At 47.4% G+C, this 20,622-nt stretch overlaps 1 protein-coding gene across 11 annotated transcripts in view; it reads right to left on the bottom strand.

The window, feature by feature from the left end:
• The window catches only part of cacna1g (calcium channel, voltage-dependent, T type, alpha 1G subunit), a 101,814-nt gene extending 100,151 nt beyond the window's left edge, over positions 1-1,663 (bottom strand). For 5 of the 11 annotated variants that reach the window (XM_031894872.1, XM_004918488.3, XM_031894871.1 and 2 more), the window contains exon 1: positions 1-1,315. This exon is cut by the window's left edge and continues 874 nt beyond it. The gene's annotated coding sequence lies outside the window, so the exon portion shown is untranslated. The other 6 variants (XM_031894868.1, XM_031894867.1, XM_031894870.1 and 3 more) reach the window with 6 other exon arrangements.
• Positions 1,664-20,622: the final 18,959 nt, after the last annotated feature.

Here is a 20,622-nt window from a genome sequence, read left to right as displayed (position 1 = left end):
TTTCCAATCTCTCTAACACTGTCTCATAGTTACCTTACTGAATCAGTCTCGCTCACACATATTCTGCTTCTCTAAAATCACCCAGACCCTCTTTGTCTCTTCCAAAATCTGTTTCAGAGCAACTCTCTCGCTCACTCAGATCGTCTCTGGCTTAGATTCTCTGTCTCATGTAAACCCTTAGTCAGATTCTCTTACAGTCTCTCATTTGTCCTGCCCAGTCTCTCAGTGACACCTCTTTACCACTAATTCTGCTGATTATTTATCTTTCTCACCTGTTCCTCTGGGTGTCTCTCTCTGTCCAACTCACCTGCGCCCTCCTCCCCGGGTACCTCGTTCTGTCCCTTAACTCTCTTAGACAACCCCAGGATGTCTCTGTCTCTACCTCACCTGTCCCCTTGGGATCTCTCTGTCTCACTCACCTGTACACTCAGGGAGTCTCTCTCTCTGCCCTACTCACCAAACCTATATCAGTCTCCCTCTCTCTCATTCTGTCTTTATCACTTGGGCTGTCTCTTATTTTGCTCAACAATCTGCTGTCTCAGAGTGTCTCATTATTCACTGGGTATCTCACACTCACCTGCCCACTCTGAGTCTCTCTCACTCGCCTGCCCACTCAGTGAGTCTCCCTCTGTCTCACTCACCTGCCCACTCAGTGAGTCCCCCTCTCTGTCTGTCTCACTCACCTGCCCACTCAATGAGTCTCCCTCTGTCTCACTCACTCACCTGCCCACTCAGTGAGTCTCCCTCTGTCTCACTCACCTGCCCACTCAGTGAGTCTCCCTCTGTCTCACTCACCTGCCCACTCAGTGAGTCCCCCTCTCTGTCTCACTCACTCACCTGCCCACTCAGTGAGTCTCCCTCTGTCTCACTCACCTGCCCACTCAGTGAGTCCCCCTCTCTGTCTGTCTCACTCACCTGCCCACTCAGTGAGTCTCACTCACCTGCCCACTCAGTGAGTCCCCCTCTCTGTCTATCTCACTCACCTGCCCACTCAGTGAGTCCCCCTCTCTGTCTATCTCACTCACCTGCCCACTCAGTGAGTCCCCCTCTCTGTCTGTCTCACTCACCTGCCCACTCAGTGAGTCTCACTCACCTGCCCACTCAGTGAGTCCCCCTCTCTGTCTATCTCACTCACCTGCCCACTCAGTGAGTCCCCCTCTCTGTCTATCTCACTCACCTGCCCACTCAGTGAGTCCCCCTCTCTGTCTGTCTCACTCACCTACCCACTCAGTTTGTCTCCCTCTGTCTCACTCACTCACCAGCCCACTCACTCTCTGTCTCACTCACTCACCTGCCCACTCAGGGTGTCTCTCTCACACTCTCACTGTGGGTGCCTCCCTGTCTCTCCCCGTTACCCTCTCCGGCTCCCCTGGGTGTCTCGCTTGTCGGGCAGACGGTTGGTTACTCCGGATTCCCCGCTAAGCCCGGAGCGCTGTGCCGCCGCTGCCCAACTGATGCCAATCGCGACTGTCGGCAGGTACCAGGCGATGCCCGACTGCGCCCAGATTGTGCCCAGCTGCGCCAAAGTGATGCCAGGCTGTTCCCAGGTGAAGCCTCTGTGCCCAGGTAGTGCCCAGGTAGTGCCCGGCTGTGCCCAGGTAGTGCCCAGGTAGTGCCCGGCTGTGCCCAGGTAGTGCCCAGGTAGTGCCCGGCTGTGCCCAGGTAGTGCCCGGCGGTGCCCAGGTAGTGCCCGGCGGTGCCCAGGTAGTGCCCGGCGGTGTCAAGCTGATGCCCCGTACATGCCCGGCTGTGCCCACTTGGAGGCTTGTCCTTTCCAGTTGCTGCGCCCAGTAGCGACGCTCCGCTCAAGCGGCTCCCAGTGCCAGTGCCCAGTAAGGATGCCCATGGGCTAGTGGGGTGCAGCCAACGTGCCCAGAGCTGATGCCCGTGTGTACCCAGGGGGTGCTAGTGCCGCCCGTTCCCGGCCGGTCAGGGGAAGCCCGGCGCCGCTCAGAGATGCCGCTGCCACCGCTGCCTAAAGCGAGAAGCTGAAGCTCAGTTCCTCACAGCTGGAACCCACACTCCAACTTCACTGGGAGCCTCCGCCCAGCGCTGGGAGCTCAGCCAATGAGAAGGCAGAGTAACCACTTAGTGGCAGGCGATTGGTAGGTGAGTGTGTCAGTCAGGGGCGGGACAGTAACACAGCTGGAATAAGATTAGGATCGTAGGCGTCCCATAGCCAACACTCGGGGGCCAATCCGATTGCGAGGGAAGGTAAATGCTGCTGCTGATTGGTGGGTTTCCTTTCGGTACTTCGGGTTAAACTCCAGTTTGCTGCATGTGAGTTTTGGGGACAGGTGCGATTCAGCGCATGCGCTTTACTTACTGACCAGGAGACCTGCGGGGGCATTGGCTGAGGGTGGGGCAGGTAGGTGCCATGGGGTGCGGGAACCAGCCAAACGCTGCGTGTCTTATTCATTACTGTGCGCTGGGGAGAAGGGAGAACTGTACCGGCTGCCAGCGCTGTAGGGTGGGAGAGAGACCCTTAGTGATAGGGGAGAGAGACCCTTGGTGATATGGGAGAGAGACCCTTGGTGATATGGGAGAGAGACCCTTGGTGATATGGGAGAGAGACCCTTGGTGATATGGGAGAGAGACCCTTAGTGATATGGGAGAGAGACCCTTGGTGATATGGGAGAGAGACCCTTGGTGATATGGGAGAGAGACCCTTGGTGATATGGGAGAGAGACCCTTGGTGATATGGGAGAGAGACCCTTAGTGATAGGGGAGAGAGACCCTTAGTGATAGGGGAGAGAGACCCTTAGTGATAGGGGAGAGAGACCCTTGGTGATATGGGAGAGAGACCCTTGGTGATATGGGAGAGAGACCCCTTAGTGATATGGGAGAGAGACCCTTAGGGTGGCACAGTGATATGGGAGAGAAACCCTTAGGGTGGCACAGTGATATGGGAGAGAAACCCTTAGGGTGGCACAGTGATATGGGAGAGAAACCCTTAGGGTGGCACAGTGATATGGGAGAGAAACCCTTAGGGTGGCACAGTGATATGGGAGAGAAACCCTTAGGGTGGCACAGTGATATGGGAGAGAAACCCTTAGGGTGGCACAGTGATACGGGAGAGAAACCCTTAGGGTGGCACAGTGATATGGGAGAGAAACCCTTAGGGTGGCACAGGGATACAGGATAGAAACCCTTAGGGTGGCACAGTGATACGGGAGAGAAACCCTTAGGGTGGCACAGGGATACAGGATAGAAACCCTTAGGGTGGCACAGTGATACGGGAGAGAAACCCTTAGGGTGGCACAGTGATACGGGAGAGAAACCCTTAGGGTGGCACAGTGATACAGGAGAGAAACCCTTAGGGTGGCACAGTGATATGAAATATAAAATGTTAGGGTGGCAGAATGGGAGGGTATATACAACTTAGTGCGTTGGCACAGGGAGGGTTCAGGTTGGTATGTATATAAAATCAGAGGGTGGAACCCTAGGTGGGATGTTTTATAAAGCCTTAAGGTGACACAGTATAACTAGGTGGGTGTAGGGCAGGATATATATTAAACTTCAGGGTGGCACATAGGGATGTCCCTGGTTGGGTTCAGTGCATAATATTTATTAAACCACAGGATGGCACAGGGTGGGCGTAGAGTAGGGTGTATGTAACAGTATAAAGTGACAGAGTGGCATTGCTCGGGGTGGAATGGTATATAGAACCTTACAGTGGCAAAGTGGGCTGGCACAAGGAGGGTGAAGGGTGGTATGTATATAAAACCTTAGGGCGGCAGCTTGTTGCTAGGATAGCACCCTCAAGGTGACCTTTTGCAGGAAAATCCAATGTTGTGTTTTTCAGTTTGAAGTTGTTTTGCTGCTCGGCGGCGCTGCCACGCAGGGAGGTGCTTTGGTGGCTGGGCCTTTCATATGGCAGACTGGGTGCCATCTGTAGGTGTCATGTGTATAACGTGTGACAGCCAGCGGAAAAAAACAGAAAGGGAGCGACTATGGGATGTATCTTCCATATCACGCTGCAACCTGCCCCCATCTGCTTAATTTTAACCATAAAACCATCGGATTGAGAAAAGTTGGGGGGGGGTTGGAGTACATGCAGTTATGTGATCAGGGGCAATAATATCAATCTATTATAGCTGAGAGTAACCAGAAGCAGCCAATCAGAGACAGGCTTTCATTATTCTGCCTGCTGGGGGCCGATTAAAGCTATTAGTGATTGGATGCTATGGGTTAGTGCACTGGTGTCAGGAAATGAACCCCCAAACACCTAGGTGTCCCCTATCCTGTCCTCTAACTTCTATGTCATTCAGAGTTGGCACTAAGGGGCCCAAGTTATAACACTTGCACCAGGGGCGTTACTAAATGAGGCCCAATATGTTTTGTGAAGGTGAACTTTCCCTTTAATATACAAAAACTATACAAAAATATAATTAAGCTTTATTCTGTATGACCAAATCCTGGCATTTAAACACATGAAACCCATGCCAGCACCAGAAAATGTGCATTATAACAAATTCAGTGTGGGGGGCGGGGGTATTATTCTGGGTGTGACTTGGGTGGACCCGCCCTTGAGGTCCGGCTTTCATTGGGTCTGATAAACTGACAGGGAGAGTAAGTAAACCCAGAGAGTAACTTTGTGGGCGTATAGGGTCAGACCCCTTTGCTTAATGGTTGGGCAAGGAGTGGGCCGGACTAGGCGACTGTCATGGCTGCCTACAGGGAGAGGGCTGGGGAGATTCTAACAGTTAATAATGGAAGAGACAGAGTTCTGAAGCACAAAGGGCGGGGGATGGGGGTGTTCATTACCAGCGGTTCCGACTTCAAACAGAAACAATCCTTTTTAGCCTTCTGCATTCTGCCCATTGTCAGCGACAGCTCATTAAGGCCGCGTCTCCCTTTCAGGCTGGAGAACTTACTATTCCATTATGGAAAGGTTCCGAAGGCGACTTGTGTTACACCAGGCAGGGAAGGCTGTTCCAGCGGGCCCCCCTCTTCCTCCCCGCAACGCCAACCCTGCCACAGACTGTTATGGCTCTGACTTGTCTGCAAGGGAATAAGTGTCTGGTAGGGGCAGCCCTGGGGTGCTGGGAGTTGTAGCGTTACTATACACAGCTATTGTACCTTACTATACACATTATCCCCCAACTAACACCAGTGCAATGGCATTTCTGTTCTCTTCCACTATGTTTAACTATCTGTGGAGCACTGAGCATGCTGGGAGTTGTAGTGTTACTATACACAGCTATTGTACCTTACTATACACATTATCCCCCAACTAACACCAGTAAAATGGCATTTCTGTTCTCTTCCACTATGTTGAACTATCTGTGGAGCACTGAGCATGCTGGGAGTTGTAGTGTTACTATACACAGCTATTGTACCTTACTATACACATTATCCCCCAACTAACACCAGTGCAATGGCATTTCTGTACTCTTCCACTATCTGTGGAGCACTGAGCATACTGGGAGTTGTAGCGTTACTATACACAGCTATTGTACCTTACTATACACATTATCCCCTAACTAACACCAGTGCAATGGCATTTCTGTACTCTTCCACTATCTGTGGAGCACTGAGCATGCTGGGATTTGCAGTTCAGAACAGTTGTGATATTCTCTCTGAACCATTTCAGCCTTTTTTTCAATGAAATCTGCTCATTGAGAAACTGGGCACAGATGCTGCCAATGACATGCCATCTGCGGGGGGCTTTGTGCGCGCGATGCACCTCTCCGACCTGTCCCGGATCTCCCTTAGCAACTGGTGCTGCGCTTATTCTTTGCAGCCGGCGAAACATCCGGCAATGGCATTCTCACTAGGGAGCCCCCAACTGCTGATCCCCAACCCTTGGATGTGTTATTGGCAGCTGAACCCCAGCCGGGTCCCACCGGGGAGTCGCATAGAACACACAGAAGGTTGCGCTCGCTCCTTTACAAAAGGGATTACAGGATATTGGTTATGGAAAAGGGGAGGAGAACATAGAACCAGAGCTTGGGGTACTAATGGCTGGGCCCCTTGGGGCCAAACACACTTATTTATGGAGGGCCATATGTCTTATTAAGTGAAAACGTCTCAGTCTTGCCCTTTTGCATCCATCTTGCCTGCATGAACCCCTCAGCTTTGTGAGATACAGAAATGACTGGTACCTGGAAGGGTCAAACCTCTCTATTTGTTCATGGGGTAATGTTAACCTTTAGTATGTAAGGCCAATTCTAATCAACTTTTCAATTAGTCTTCATTATTTGTTTTTCATAGTTTATAAATTATTTGCCCCCTTCTTCTCTTTGTAACTTTCAAATGGGGGTCAGTGACCCCTGAGCCAAAAAAACATTGCTCTGTGCGGCAATTTTATTGTTATTATTACTTTATATTACTTGGATTTCTGTTTAGTCCCTCTCCTCTTCATATATCAGTCTTTCATTCAAACCACACCCTGGTTGCTAAGGTAAATTTGGATCCTAGCAACCAAATAGCTGCTGAAACTGGGGAGCTGCTGAACAAAAACTGAAATAATTCAAAAACTACAAATAATAAAACATGAAGAGCAATTACAAGTTGTCTCAGTATATTAGCAAAGATCTTGCCCTGTGGAGAAGTTTGCAAATGGGGTGGGGGGCCCCTTAGGTAACAGCCCCAGAGGGCCCCACACCCTGGTCTGATACAGCTTTTGCCTGAGGCTCCCAGGAGATGAAAGTAGACATCTGTATTTCTCATTGAGAATTCTTAATTAACAGTAGAAGCACTAGTAATGGCCCTGTTTGCTGACCTAATGTTTCTCCTACTTTGGGGCTTGTGAGATTGGCTCATAGGCAACAACCCCATAACAAATGGAATAATCTTACCCGGACTCAGTCTGTAGGTCTGGTTAGAGTGCAGGGTGGTGGGAGAATCCTTTGCATAACCAACACTAAGGAGCCAAGTCCTTCTACACAAGTTCCGCCATCTTCCTTATGGCCTTGGGACTCCTGAACCTGCTGCTACAGGAGACCATCCGTGCGAGTGGTATAAGGCAAGTTCATAGTTGAGGGGTTCATGTTCTGTTCATTTAGCTCATGGTGCATCATTTGGGGCTCACCCATAGTCCCACCCCTTCTGCCCATTCATTTTCTTTTGAGTTGCATATCTCACAAAAACAGTAAGCCCTGAGTATCAGTGCAGGCCTCAGCATAGGCACAGAGCAGCATATAGATGCCAGCTTGGATTGGTAGTGATCCAGGGGCATCTTGGTACCTTCAGCCCAACACTCCCCTGTTGCCTTCTTGGCCTCTTTGAGGATTTTGGGTGATGTGTTGCTGTAGGTGACCCACAAAATGCAGGTGAGCTGACTTGACTGCAAGCTCCTCAGCCATAGCCTGGACCTTGTGCTGGTTCTGTTGTTGCAAGGCAGCTGCTTGTGTCTAGGCCTCGGCCATGCAAGCCATTAGGTAGGTACTAGTAATGCCATATTCATTTGGTAATGGTGAGCTTTCACAGCTTCTTGGTGAATCTCCATTTTTATTGGTTCATTTCATGCCTCCTCCAGTTACCCCTGGAAAGTGCCCATGTTGTTGGCCCGGTCAGACACGACTGTTGCAGGAAACAGAAGCATTGGGTTCCAGCTAACACAAGTTACTGAGGGCCGGTCCCCTGTTGGGATATGAAGTCCAATGGGTCTCAGAACCTTTACAAAGCAAAACAATCCCTTTTCAGCAGCCCTGTTTCTCTGTCTCTACTCAAAGCCAACTAGCAGGCTACTAACTCGCTACTTATACCCCAGGTGAGCAACTCCCTAAGGTTAACCCTTTCTTAGCCTTGCTGCAAAGTAGGGAATGAGCACCAGGGGGAAACCAATGGCAGTTCCACTCTTTGGGCTTTTACACCCGTTCCCCTGCGGTGCAATCAGATTATTATTTGGCTACATCTGAAACTAGCATTATTTTTTTTCATCAAGCCATACCCAATATTACTACTCATACTTCCCAAATCTGCCCCTAAATTTCCAACATGGCTGACACTCATAGCAGGGATCTGGGTAAGACAGAAGGCTGCACCGCAGAGACACCATTTTGCTTAGCTGCTAAATTGGCCTAAGGAATATTCTTACTGACACGCTCCCCCCAACCGTAAATATGCCAGACAGCTTGTGCTCTGCGTACATTATTTATCATGTGCTGCTTTAGAGTACCATGGTGCTCTTCCCTTCCACTTGCTATAAATATATATATATACAGCAACAGAGCTGGACCCAAGTGATTTAGCACCCGAAATACATGGTACACTTCTCTCCCTTTGGTATAATCACAAGTGTCCCATTTGTCTCTGTCCAGTTTGGACTAAAATGCAAAATAGGTCCTGGCATTCCAAGTACCCAGCGGCCCAAACAGCCCCCCCAGCCCAATAAATAGTGACTGTCTATGGCATCTTACAGCAGCCCCTCTGGCATTTGCCTGAACCCACAGATTGCCAGTCTGGGCCTGGGCCCTGGCATTCCAAGTACCCAGAGGCCCAAACAGCCCCCCCCCAGCCCAATAAATAGTGAGTGTCTATGGCATCTTACAGCAGCCCCTCTGGCATTTGCCTGAACCCACAGATTGCCAGTCTGGGCCTGGGTCCTGGCATTCCAATACCCAGAGGCCCAAACAGCCCCCCCAGCCCAATAAATAGTGACTGTCTATGGCATCTTACAGCAGCCCCTCTGGCATTTGCCGGAACCCACAGATTGCCAGTCTGGGCCTGGGTCCTGGCATTCCAATTACCCAGAGGCACAAACAGCCCCCCAGCCCAATAAATAGTGACTGTCTATGGCACCTTACAGCAGCCCCTCCGGCATTTGCCTGAACCCACAGATTGCCAGTCACTCACACACAGCCAGGCAATTATCTGCTACTGGATTCAGGCATGTATCCCGTATGGGAATAGGTTGCCCCTTAGCAGGTAGAGGTCTGTGGATAAAGGGGAGCGTGCATGCTGCCCTCTCCCAACAGATAGCCATAGGCCCCTATTATGACTGATTGTTTGCCTGGGGACAAATAATCCCAGCTTGCTGGTGGCCACATCAGGTTAAGGGAGTTGTTCACCTTTAAAACCAAAAAACCAAATGTTTGGTACTGACAGCCCCAAAGACAGGGACAGTATTGGCCATGTTACATTTCTTCCTGTATTACCTGGCCTCCCAACTTACACATGTTGTGGGTTGGTTTAATCCAGTGATCCCCAACCAGTGTCTCAGGGGCAACATGTTGCTCCCCAACCCCTTGGGTGTTGCTCTCAGTGCCCCCAAACCAGGGAGTTATTTTTGAATTCCTGACTTGGGGGCAAGTTTTGGTTGAATAAAAACAAGATTTCCTACCAAATAAAGCCCCTGTAAGTTGATGGTGTGCATAGAGGCCCCTAATAGCCAATCACAGCCCTTATTTGGCTCCTCCATGAACTTTTATGGTGCTTGTGTTGCTCCCCAAGTCTTTTTACATTTGACTGTGGCTCACGAGTAAGAAAGTTTGGGGACCCCTGGGTCAGGCTGGTTTCTGTGCATTGACCCATGCATTACTATTAAACATAAATTAGTAAAAAAAAAAATGTGCTAACAGATCAGTCTTTAAATTGGAGAGGGGGCAGTGGAGTTTATAAATAAGGTGAATAATTTGAAATTAACGTAAGTTTTTGTATAAGTTACATAAATGGCATAAGCATAGGGTCCAATGATGTTGCTGTGGGGCCCATAAAGCAGCCATAACCCTGCTGAAAAGTTCATGTAGGAAACTCTCATATAATTCCGTAAATGGATCCCAATATAAATTACTAATGCTATTCTATAATGACCAGTTCATATAAATAGTTAATTATTGTGCTAATGAGTTCATTGAGGGCAGTGGAATTTAATTCATTGGTGGTCAGTGGAGTTTGTCCCCTTCGTGGCCACTCAGGCTTCTCTGCATTGTCTTCTGCTTGATACGCAAGGTTCTTAGGTTTCCAGGCAGGTAACGGTATGTTTTTGTGTAAGTTACGTTAATTGCGTAAGTTGTACCGTAATTTATATGTGTATATGTGTGACTTTCGCAATGCGGCCGGACCCCCCTTTCACAAGGAGAATACCCCGGGCCCGGCACACCAGTACATCCTCCTGATGCTGATGGTGGCCCTGATTGGTATCTCCGAATAGAGCAGGCCCCCAGCATGCAATTCCCAGTTATGCCCAAATTGGAATCCTCAGCCCTGGAGAATGTGCCTAAGGTACCTGATAAAGAGAGTAGATTGTCTAGAATTTACTGTCTGCTCAGAGCTCATAATAAATGGGTTCTGGACATTCCTACACTGGATACGGAGGAGTGGGACGACATCACTGATACCTTCATACCATCTGTGATCAGTAGTACAGACGTTCTTATCCAATAAAAAATGATCCACAGACTGTACTGTACACTACATGGGGGTGACCCGTACCAATCTCATACCAATACATACTGGGACGAGATCGGCACATTCCTCCAAACCCATTTTGCCTTCCCCAACATGAAGTCCCCTGAAATATACCCGCTGGGGCACACTGATCATATAAATCCGCGCCAACACAAACGGAACTTCTTTCGCTTTCTGTTTTTTCTACCCAAGGAAAGCAATCACTCTTAACTGGAAATTACAAGAGCCCCCCATCACTCTGGAGAAAACCAGAGTGATTATATATATGTTGACTTACCAGAGCAGAGGCTGTCTGATAAACTTTATTTTTCTAAAATATAAGGGAGATGTAGTTGAACAGCAACTGGAGGGCCATAGTTCAATAGTATAATACATCTTCCTGACCCTCCAGCTGCTCCCAATATGTTGGAAATTTCCCTATTACTTCCCATAGCCCTGCTATTTAGTTTGTCCATAGTCTGTGCCAAGAGATACCATAAACACAGCCATGGCAGCATACGTATCGGCCTGGAATAGCACCATGCAGACGGAACAGGTGATAAATGATCCCAATCATCTTAACTCTGAAAATATAATTTCATTGGCAATTAATGTCAATGCTCTCAGCTCTGCAGGTGGGGGGGGCGGGGGGTGCTATAAAATCAGTAGGGTTTTGCTTTTAGACTGAAAGGGAAAGCCATAACAGCATGCAGGGCTGTCTTTAGTTGTGCCAGGGCTAGGGGCAAAGACTACTCAGGTCTGGGTTGGGAGTCTAAATAGGCCCTAGCATTCCCAGTACCCAGAGGCACAAACAGCCCCCCCAGCCCAATAAATAGTGAGTGTCTATGGCACCTTACAACAGCCCCTCTGGCATTTGCCTGAACCCACAGATTGCCAGTCTGGGCCTGGGTCCTGGCATTCCAAGTACCCAGAGGCCCAAACAGCCCCCCCAGCCCAATAAATAGTGACTGTCTATGGCATCTTACAGCAGCCCCTCTGGCATTTGCCTGAACCCACAGATTGCCAGTCTGGGCCTGGGTCGTGGCATTCCAAGTACCCAGAGGCCCAAACAGCCCCCCCAGCCCAATAAATAGTGACTATGGCATCTTACAGCAGCCCCTCTGGCATTTGCCTGAACCCACAGATTGCCAGTCTGGGCCTGGGTCCTGGCATTCCAAGTACCCAGAGGCCCAAACAGCCCCCCCCCAGCCCAATAAATAGTGACTGTCTATGGCACCTTACAGCAGCCCCTCTGGCATTTGCCTGAACCCACAGATTGCCAGTCTGGGCCTGGGTCCTGGCATTCCAAGTACCCAGAGGCCCAAACAGCCCCCCCCCAGCCCAATAAATAGTGACTGTCTATGGCACCTTACAGCAGCCCCTCTGGCATTTGCCTGAACCCACAGATTGCCAGTCTGGGCCTGGGTCCTGGCATTCCCAGTACCCAGAGGCCCAAACAGCCCCCCCAGCCCAATAAATAGTGACTGTCTATGGCACCTTACAGCAGCCCCTCTGGCATTTGCCTGAACCCACAGATTGCCAGTCCTGACCTGAAACCATGTATGTGGGTCCAAATTATATACTGTATAGTGGAACAGTCAGAACAGTAAGGCCTTTTAACTATTGCCATGCCCTACTGCCGCCATCTTGCCCTTGACCCTCTCTACCTACCCTACTGTCACGCTAATGACAGCTCTATCACGACATTTTGGGACAGACGGACAGACTGCTGCCGAGTGGTACACCCAGTGCCTTGTGTGCGAGGGCCTGTATACATACGTGTGCATGTGTTTATGGATTATGTGGTTATTCTCCGTTGCGGTTTCGATCAGCGGCCTCCCGGGACCAATGGAATCAGCTTACGCTGCTCAAACAAACAATGCGTTTGTGACAGGGTGAGGCCCTTTCTCGGGAATTGGATTAGGGAGAGCCAGCCCAGCAGAACTGCTCCAATTTAGCTTTATTGTGTGTTTATTTGCACAGGACTGGATTTCGTGGAAGTGCAACCGTTACACGCGAGGAGCCTGTCAGCGCAAACCTCTGCTACTGGCTGAACGCAGGGAACATGGGGCAAATAACACGTTGACTTCTTGGAATGCAGAAACAAAAATGGCTAAACCCTGACCTACCAACTTGGCTCCCCCAGTGATTCCAGTCACTTACCTGGGCTGGCACTGCTCTTTTTTTCAAAAAACGCCCCAGCCCAGGGCATGTGTGAGCCCTGTAAGGGAATCTGGAGTCATGCACCAACAGGGTAGGGCCCCCCTATAATCTATAATCCTTATCATTTACAGTAGGGGGTACATTATCCCTTATAATACATGAGTGATACTCAGAGTTCCCTGTATAACTCAGCCTGCAGCCTTGTGCCTTTATATGGGGGGCACAGAACCCCTCAGTGACTTCTAATATCCTTATCATTTACAGTAGGGGGTACAGTATCCCTTATAATACATGAGTGATACTCAGAGTTCCCTGTATAACTCAGCCTGCAGCCTTGTGCCTTTATATGGGCACAGAACCCCTCAGTGACTGCTAATATCCTTATCATTTACAGTAGGGGGTACATTATCCCTTATAATACATGAGTGATACTCAGAGTTCCCTGTATAACTCAGCCTGCAGCCTTGTGCTTTTATATGGCCACAGAATCCCTCAGTGACTTCTATCCTTATACTTAACAGCAGGGGGTACATTATCCCTGATATTCCTTGTATACAACCAGGTAACCATTTCTCTCTATAGGCACAGAGTGGAATCATTTTACCATTAAACAGGAGGGACAAAACAGCACATCCTGCAGATAAGGCAGATAATATCAATATTAAGTAGGTCAGGTCTGTTTCAGACAGAGACCATGGAGCTAAAAGATGAGTGGATAATGAGTCCGGCTGTGTCAGACAGTGGCTGGGAGCAGTGGTACAGGCGTTTAGCTGCAGTGCATGCTGGGAGGTTTGATGGGCTGATGGTTGGGTAGCACTGGAATGCTTTCCAGACCCTATACATGATGCAGTTGTACCATGGTCACCTTTGTCACGTGGCTTCCAAAGTGGCCCCCAGTGTCCCCCCCGGCTCCAGCTGCAATCCCGCTCTGCCTTTCTCCATCATAATCACATTAAATCAATGGCTGCATTCCGTATTGTCGTTTTCATTTTGTATTTGATTAAACAGATCACATATTGTCCATAGAAATGAAAAAAAAAATATAAGTACAACAAGAAAAAAAAACGGTTTAGAAACGTGATTTCCAACACTGCCAAACTCCGGGGTTAAGCCGGGTATATACATAATGATCTGCTCCTTTGGCAAGGTCACCCAGCAATCCAATGGGGGGGCAAATTAGCTGATCCAGTGATTTTGCCCCTGGGCTAACAATCAGATCTTTATGGGGCATACTCAGACTGCATCAATGGGCCAATGTATCCCACTCCCAAGGGCATAGCCAGCTCAATACACACATCAGATAGATCGGTAAATCAGTATATAGCTTTGCTTTAGGTCCCAAGGGGATGCAGCATGTTGTGCAATAAATCACATAAAATATACGACTCGAGTGCTGGTTATTTTTATAAAAAATGATATCTATAAGTACCCCCCCCATTTGTCATGGAACGTCTAATATCCTCATATTTTTCAACAGGGGTTACTTTATAATATTATAATATACAAGTTCCGGTGAGCAGAGATGACATAAATAAACACCAATTATAACTTATAACATCACTAAACACCGTTTATAACCCCATGAATATCCTGTAAATGACATCCATATAAATGGTGCTTGGTGACATCATCAGTTATAATTGGTGCATAGTGTGGCACAAATAGGTGTTTTATTAATGTACCCCCTGTTGTAAATGATGAGGATATTAGAAGTCACAGAGGCACTGAATAAAATAATATATGGTCATGAAACTCCTTGGTAACTTCTAATATCCTTTTACAATATTGGGTACATTATTCTCTCTATTATCTATCTATCTATCATCTATCTCTGTATCTATCTATCATCTATCTATCTATCTATCATCTATCTATGTCTGTCTATCTATCAGTCTGTCTATCTATCAATATGTCTATTAATCTATCAATCTATCTATCTATGTGTCTGTCTATCTATCAATGTATGTATCTATCTATCTATCATCTATTAATCTATCAATCTATCTATCATCTGTCTATCTATGTGTCTGTCTGTCTATCATCTATGTGTCTGTCTATCTATCTATCTATATATCTATTAATCTATCAGTCTATCTATGTGTCTGTCTATCTATCTCTGTATCTATCTATCATCTATCTATGTCTGTCTGTCTGTCTGTCTATCATCTATCTATCTCTGTATCTATCTATCTATCTATCTATCAATCAATCAATATATCTATCATCTGTCTATCTATCTATCTATGTCTGTCTGTCTATCAATCTGTCTGTCTATCATCTATCTATCTATCTATCTATCTATCATATGTCTATCTATGTGTCTGTCTGTCTATCATCTATGTGTCTGTCTATCTATCAATCTGTCTGTCTATCTATCTATCTATCTATCAATCATCTATCTATCTATCTATCTATCTATCTAGTGCAGGGGTGGGCAAACTACGGCCCGCGGGCCACATCCGGCCCCTTGGCCTTTTTAATCCGGCCCGCCGACGACGCCAAGTCTCATCATGTGAGACTTGGTGTCATTGGCGGGCCAAAATTAAAGAGACGAAGGGGGCATAACGCTGGCCTGGCCCTGCCCCGGTCCGGGGGTAAGTAAATGTGGCCCGTGAGCCAAGAAGTTTGCCCACCCCTGATCTAGTGGTTGGGCACATACTATATTTGTAGTTGTTGGGCATACACAGGCTAAAAGCTGCCATCTTGGTCTGGAGGGGTCATCCACCTTTTCTTCTTGCCTTTGCTGGTCGATGATGTGCAGGGTGGGGTCTAAGAAGGGGCGGAGTCATTACTCTAATTAATGGTAAATTTGTAATACTGGCAGAGTAGTTAAGGTCCCCATACATGGGCCGATTGTAGCTGCCGATATGGGTCCCTTAGACTGATTCAGCAGCTTATTGGCCCGTGTATGGGCACTACCGACGGGCCTGCCCGACCCACATCTGGCCAAGCAGGTGGATCCTAGCGTGTATGGCCACCTTAAATCATACACTGGATATAATCTGACCCGGACTGTCCCTGTGTTATGAGGAGAGAGCAGCTATTCCAGTTTAGATATCTGCCACCTTGACATGGTGTTCACAGGGCATGATGGGAAGGATATTTACATATTTCTAGTAGCCTCATGGCATTGGCACTACTTATTACCAAATAAGCCCCCAACTATGGAGCATTCTGGATAACAGATCCTGTACCTGTAGCACTAATTCTAAGCTCATAATGGAGTCTCTGCCCACGTCCTGCTATGGCTGCATACGCCCCTCCAGAAAATCTCTTTGTTAGCGGCTCCATGTCCTATAAAATATATCGGTAATGAGTAGTGCGTTGCTGCTTTGTAGCTACAAAGGTCTCTGCATAATATCTCCCTGCAAATGTAACCGTGTCCCACCTTCCTACCCATCGAGGGAAAAACTGCCGAGCCAGCGAAAACAAACCCCCACCACAATCAGGGATGCGATAAGGAAAAGAGACACAGGAAGGATCGAGCCTGCTTTGAGTTGGGTTTTATCTCGGTGCTGTATTCCTGTTCCATCCCTCCATTGTTCTAACCTTTTCTTTGTCTGTCACTGTTCTGTTTCTCCCCTCGCTGTCAGTAATTCAGCAGCCTGGCACACCGCTGGCCGGACGGAACATTTCATCCAGGCCCTTTATGTTCAGAAGCCGACATTGCAATACAGCATGTTGCGCACTTAGGGAAAGGTTAGCGAGGGAAAATGCTGGCTATTACTGAGAATAATGGGCCATAAACGTGTCTCCTGCAATGCACCGGCGTCTGATATGTATTTGCTATTAGCTGTAGGCAGTTCCTATGCAACGGCTCTGAGGCTTAAATGCCCTGATGAGGAGGGAAATCAAATGTGATGGTGACAAGCGGCTTTTCACTTTCGTACAGATCTGTACAAGTTGCCTGGACACCAGGGATTTCGTTTGGCCGCCAGTGGTGGCTGTGAGACAATAAAGGTGGCCATATACAGGCCGATTGCAGCTGCCAATATGGGTCCCTTGGACCAATTTGGCAGCTTATTGGCCCGTGTAGGGGCAGAAACGAGGGGCCAGATATCGATCGGCAGGTTAAAAGATTTAGTCGGATCGGGGACGGCATCGACTTGTTGATGCGGTCCCCAAACCGACTGCCCCATTGCCGCCATTAGGGCCAAACAATCTAATTAGCCTACATGTTCCCCGATATTGCCCACCCGTAGGTGGGGATATCGGGAGAAGATCCACTCGCTTGGCAACCTTGCCAAGCGAGTCATGTGTATGGGCACCTTAAGGCTACCACCTGTTTGTTTCTCCTGTCTCACTGCAGAGATTACAGAAGTAGGACAGAGCTATGGGAACTAGGGAGAGGCTATTTGGGTGCCTGCAGGACAAGGAAGGGAGTTTGGCCAAGGGTAGAACTGCCGGACTAAATTAAGAATCAGTCAGTGTAAACTGGAGCACAAGGGCACAGCAGGGAACAAAGGAGCTCTCTCCAAACTATTTACCTCCTCTTTTGTCTCTCTATCCTGCCCTCAATATCATCTCTTAACCTACCGCTCCATTTTAGAGCAGCCACACTTGAATGTGAGTTTGTAGATGAGCCCTAATATTGTTTTGCTGGGGCAGCAATGGGAAAAGGGCGAAGAAAAACGTTGAGTCTAAAACACCATTAAAAAAGACCATGAAAAAGTTATTAGAGAAGAAGTAGAAGAAGTAGAACAATTATTTACCTCTTCTGACTCTTTCCAGCTTTTAAAAAGGGGGCCACTGACCCCGGCAACCAAAAAACTATTGCTCTGTGAGGCTACCAATTTAATGTTATTGTTACTTTTTATGCTTTATCTTTCTATTTAAGCCCTCCTCTATTTATATTCCTGTCTCTCTTTCAAAATTTGGACCCTAGCAACCTGATAGCTCCTGAAATTCAGAGCTGCTAAACTAAAAGCATCAACAACTCCAAGAAAGCAGAAGAAGAGCATGGGGTAAGGGATAGATTGATGGTTAACAGACAAAAGGAGTATAAGCAGGTAGGGTTGCCACCTTTTATTCTTTAGAATACCGGCCTTTGGTTTTGGAAGTTGGGTAATGATGTCACTTGGGGGCGGCCAATGATGTCATGGGGTGGGGGGAAATGGGTGGGCTAGATGGGAGAATGGGCATATTTGGTGGGGAAGTGGGTGTGCGGGGTGGGAAAATGGACAGGTGGGGCAGGGAAATGAGCAGGGGAGATGCTGTCTTTATTTAAAAGGCTGATTGGCCACAAAGGAAGGGAAGGGTTCATAGATAGGGTTGCCAGCCTTACACATTTACAAGTATATTTGCCAGTATATTGCCAGTAAATTTGTAATACTGACACTGGCCCTGGCTGGCTGGCTGGTTGGCAAACCTAATAGCAGTAGCATAGCTGAAGCGGAAGGAATGGGAGAAAGAGCAGAAGCTGAAGAAGAGGATATGAAGGATGAAGGAACAGACAAAATCTGAATGGAGATCAAGGGGAAAAAAAGGAGACAAGAAAAACCAGAACAATAAAAAGATTCAAAAAGGAGAGGAAGGAAAAAAGGTCTAAGAACAAGAATAAGACATAAAGGGGAGGGAAGGAGAGAGACACAAGGAAATGGCTAGAGATGAGAAGACACAGAAGGAAACAGAGAAAGAAAGACAAAAGGAAGGGAACAAATGAAACCTCCATCTTAGAGCTGCCATTCACAGTACCCTGCCTTCAGCCTTTTATATATCATTATTGTAAATATGTTTGGTTTGCTTAACAGTGTTGTGTTGGTCGGTGAGTGGATCCCCAAGTGAATAATGAGCAGCACAGGGGCTCATGGTATAGCGATACAGTATGTACGGCAAATAGGGACTCCAGCGAGCAGAAGGCAGAGAGTAGCAGGCAGCGAGTAGCAGGCAGAGAGTAGCAGGCAGCGAGTAGCAGGCAGCGAGTAGCAGGCAGAGAGTAGCAGGCAGAGAGCAGAAGGCAGCGAGTAGCAGGCAGCGAGTAGCAGCAGTGTTGCCCCCCCATGTGGTTCTATGTAGTTCTGTCAAAGCCATGGTTTTATTCCCGAACATCTCACTGCCCTATAGGAATATTTCCCTATCCACTCAACCTTCGTTCCACATAATATTTATCTCAGGATATAATAATAAAGACAGAGTAATATTTACATGTGTATAGTACATATACTTAACAGAAAAACTGAATGTTCTAGAGAGAATAATCAGGGCATATCCACATTCATTAAAGGAGCATTCATCATTAATAACCAGTCTCAATTATTTACACAGCATTGCATACTATCTGCCTACACTTGAATTTCAGCTACGGTTGGGGGTCAGTATGGTATGGTTGCCACCTGACTGGTATTTTACCGTAAAAATGTTGCCAATGTTATTAATAGGGAAGATAATATAGAAAGGCTGGAATTATTTCCAAAGCTGGCAACCCTTGTTCTACTATTGACAACAAGAACCAAATAAAAACGTGAACTGCTTCAGGCTAAACCACCTTGATACCGAAGAGCTCCTGGTTGGCCCGTGTATCAGTGAGCCCACCGTTCTATGGACATTCCCTACCATTCCCACAATGCTCCTCTCTTTGCTTTTGGAACCCCCCTATGTCCACTCTGCTGCTGATGGATCTATACTGGTAGAGAAGGAAGAAATAAAGGAATCACTGGGCAGAATAAGGTGGAAAATCTCTGCCTACCCTACTTTTGCTTGATTCTCTGGGATTTGGATCCTCTTGCATAATGTTCCCACCTTCCCAAGTCTTTGGACTTGATTGTGCCATCAAAAATCTTTGTGCCCCATACAACTAAATGGTCACATCCCTTCCCCCATGACCAGCACAGCAGACCCATTGCAGGTTAAAGACCAGATATAACTATATCACCATAGCAATATTAAGCCATATGCAGTAGTATAACATAGTAGCCCCCACTGGCCATAACTTACTGGGGGTCCAATGAATGATTGGCTCTTGTGCTGACATAGCATCTGTAATACCCTATTCTCTTATAGTAAGCAGATTTCTCCAAGGGAAGTGCATATTGGCCCTTTAAGATTAATTTAGCTGGAAATAATTTAGTCTGATAATCTTGCGGTTCCCCGTGTTCTTATAATGTTCAGGCAAGTCCTAGCGCATCAGCTGGACATCTACAGAAAATACAATACAAATTGAAAAGTGTACAGTGATAATTACCTTGGAGGGAAGCGCAGGGGATCTGGAATAGGAACAAAATGAATACAAACAACATTTTATACAAAAATAATATAACCCTTTATTTGACGGCCTTCTACTATGCCATGTCCTACCTATATCAGTGGCAATGGCATTGGTAAAGAACAGATACAAAGCATTTTAGGGTCTTGACTGACACATAGCTTCAATGTATGGGTTCAAAACACATGGGGGTCCCAATATTGTTTTGCTGGAGGACTCCTGATCATATTTGAAACCCCCCGAGACAAGCTGTGTTCTAAGCAAGTATCTTTACAACATAATGGCACCAATAAAATCTTGATTCCTGACCCATTTGCTCTGCATTTAGTATTCTGCCTTCATTCCATCCCATTTACTATCCCGTCACTCATCGTACAGGGGACCTAAATATCCGCCCCATGGGATCTGCCCGAGAGACTGAGCTCTGCGCGCTGCACTGCTTTACATTTATCTTACTTCAAAGGGTTCCATGCCAACATGACTGGCAATCTCACTGAGTGCTCCTAATACTAACAAACAAGGCCTGCCCCGAGAAGTATGTTCGGATTATCCGTTGGTGGCTTTATTGGTACTAATAGGAAACTGCTCCGCTTCACATAGTGGTTTATTTGTGCATTGGATTTAAAGGCACTTACTGACTGTGGCTAATATTACAGATGGCAATGTGATTGGCAACTCGCACCACCCATGAAAAGTTGAGGGGCTACTGGTTGGCAATCCCTAAGGTATATAAAAAATAATGTTTATCTTTTTCTTAGTTATGAGGCACCTGTAGAGCTTGGGCCTAGGGTTGCCGGCCCAGTTGGTAAGTCTCCAGCTAGGCTGGGGCTGGAATTACAAATCTACCAGCACTAAAGCAGTAAATTTGTAATAACCTATTAATCCCTCCCTTCCCTGACTCTCTAAGCTTGTGTATTTCCCCT

The sequence above is a fragment of the Xenopus tropicalis genome, chromosome 10 (assembly GCF_000004195.4).
Source record: "Xenopus tropicalis strain Nigerian chromosome 10, UCB_Xtro_10.0, whole genome shotgun sequence".
In the NCBI taxonomy this organism is placed as follows: domain Eukaryota; kingdom Metazoa; phylum Chordata; class Amphibia; order Anura; family Pipidae; genus Xenopus; species Xenopus tropicalis.
This window is presented reverse-complemented; position numbering and strand designations above follow the sequence as displayed.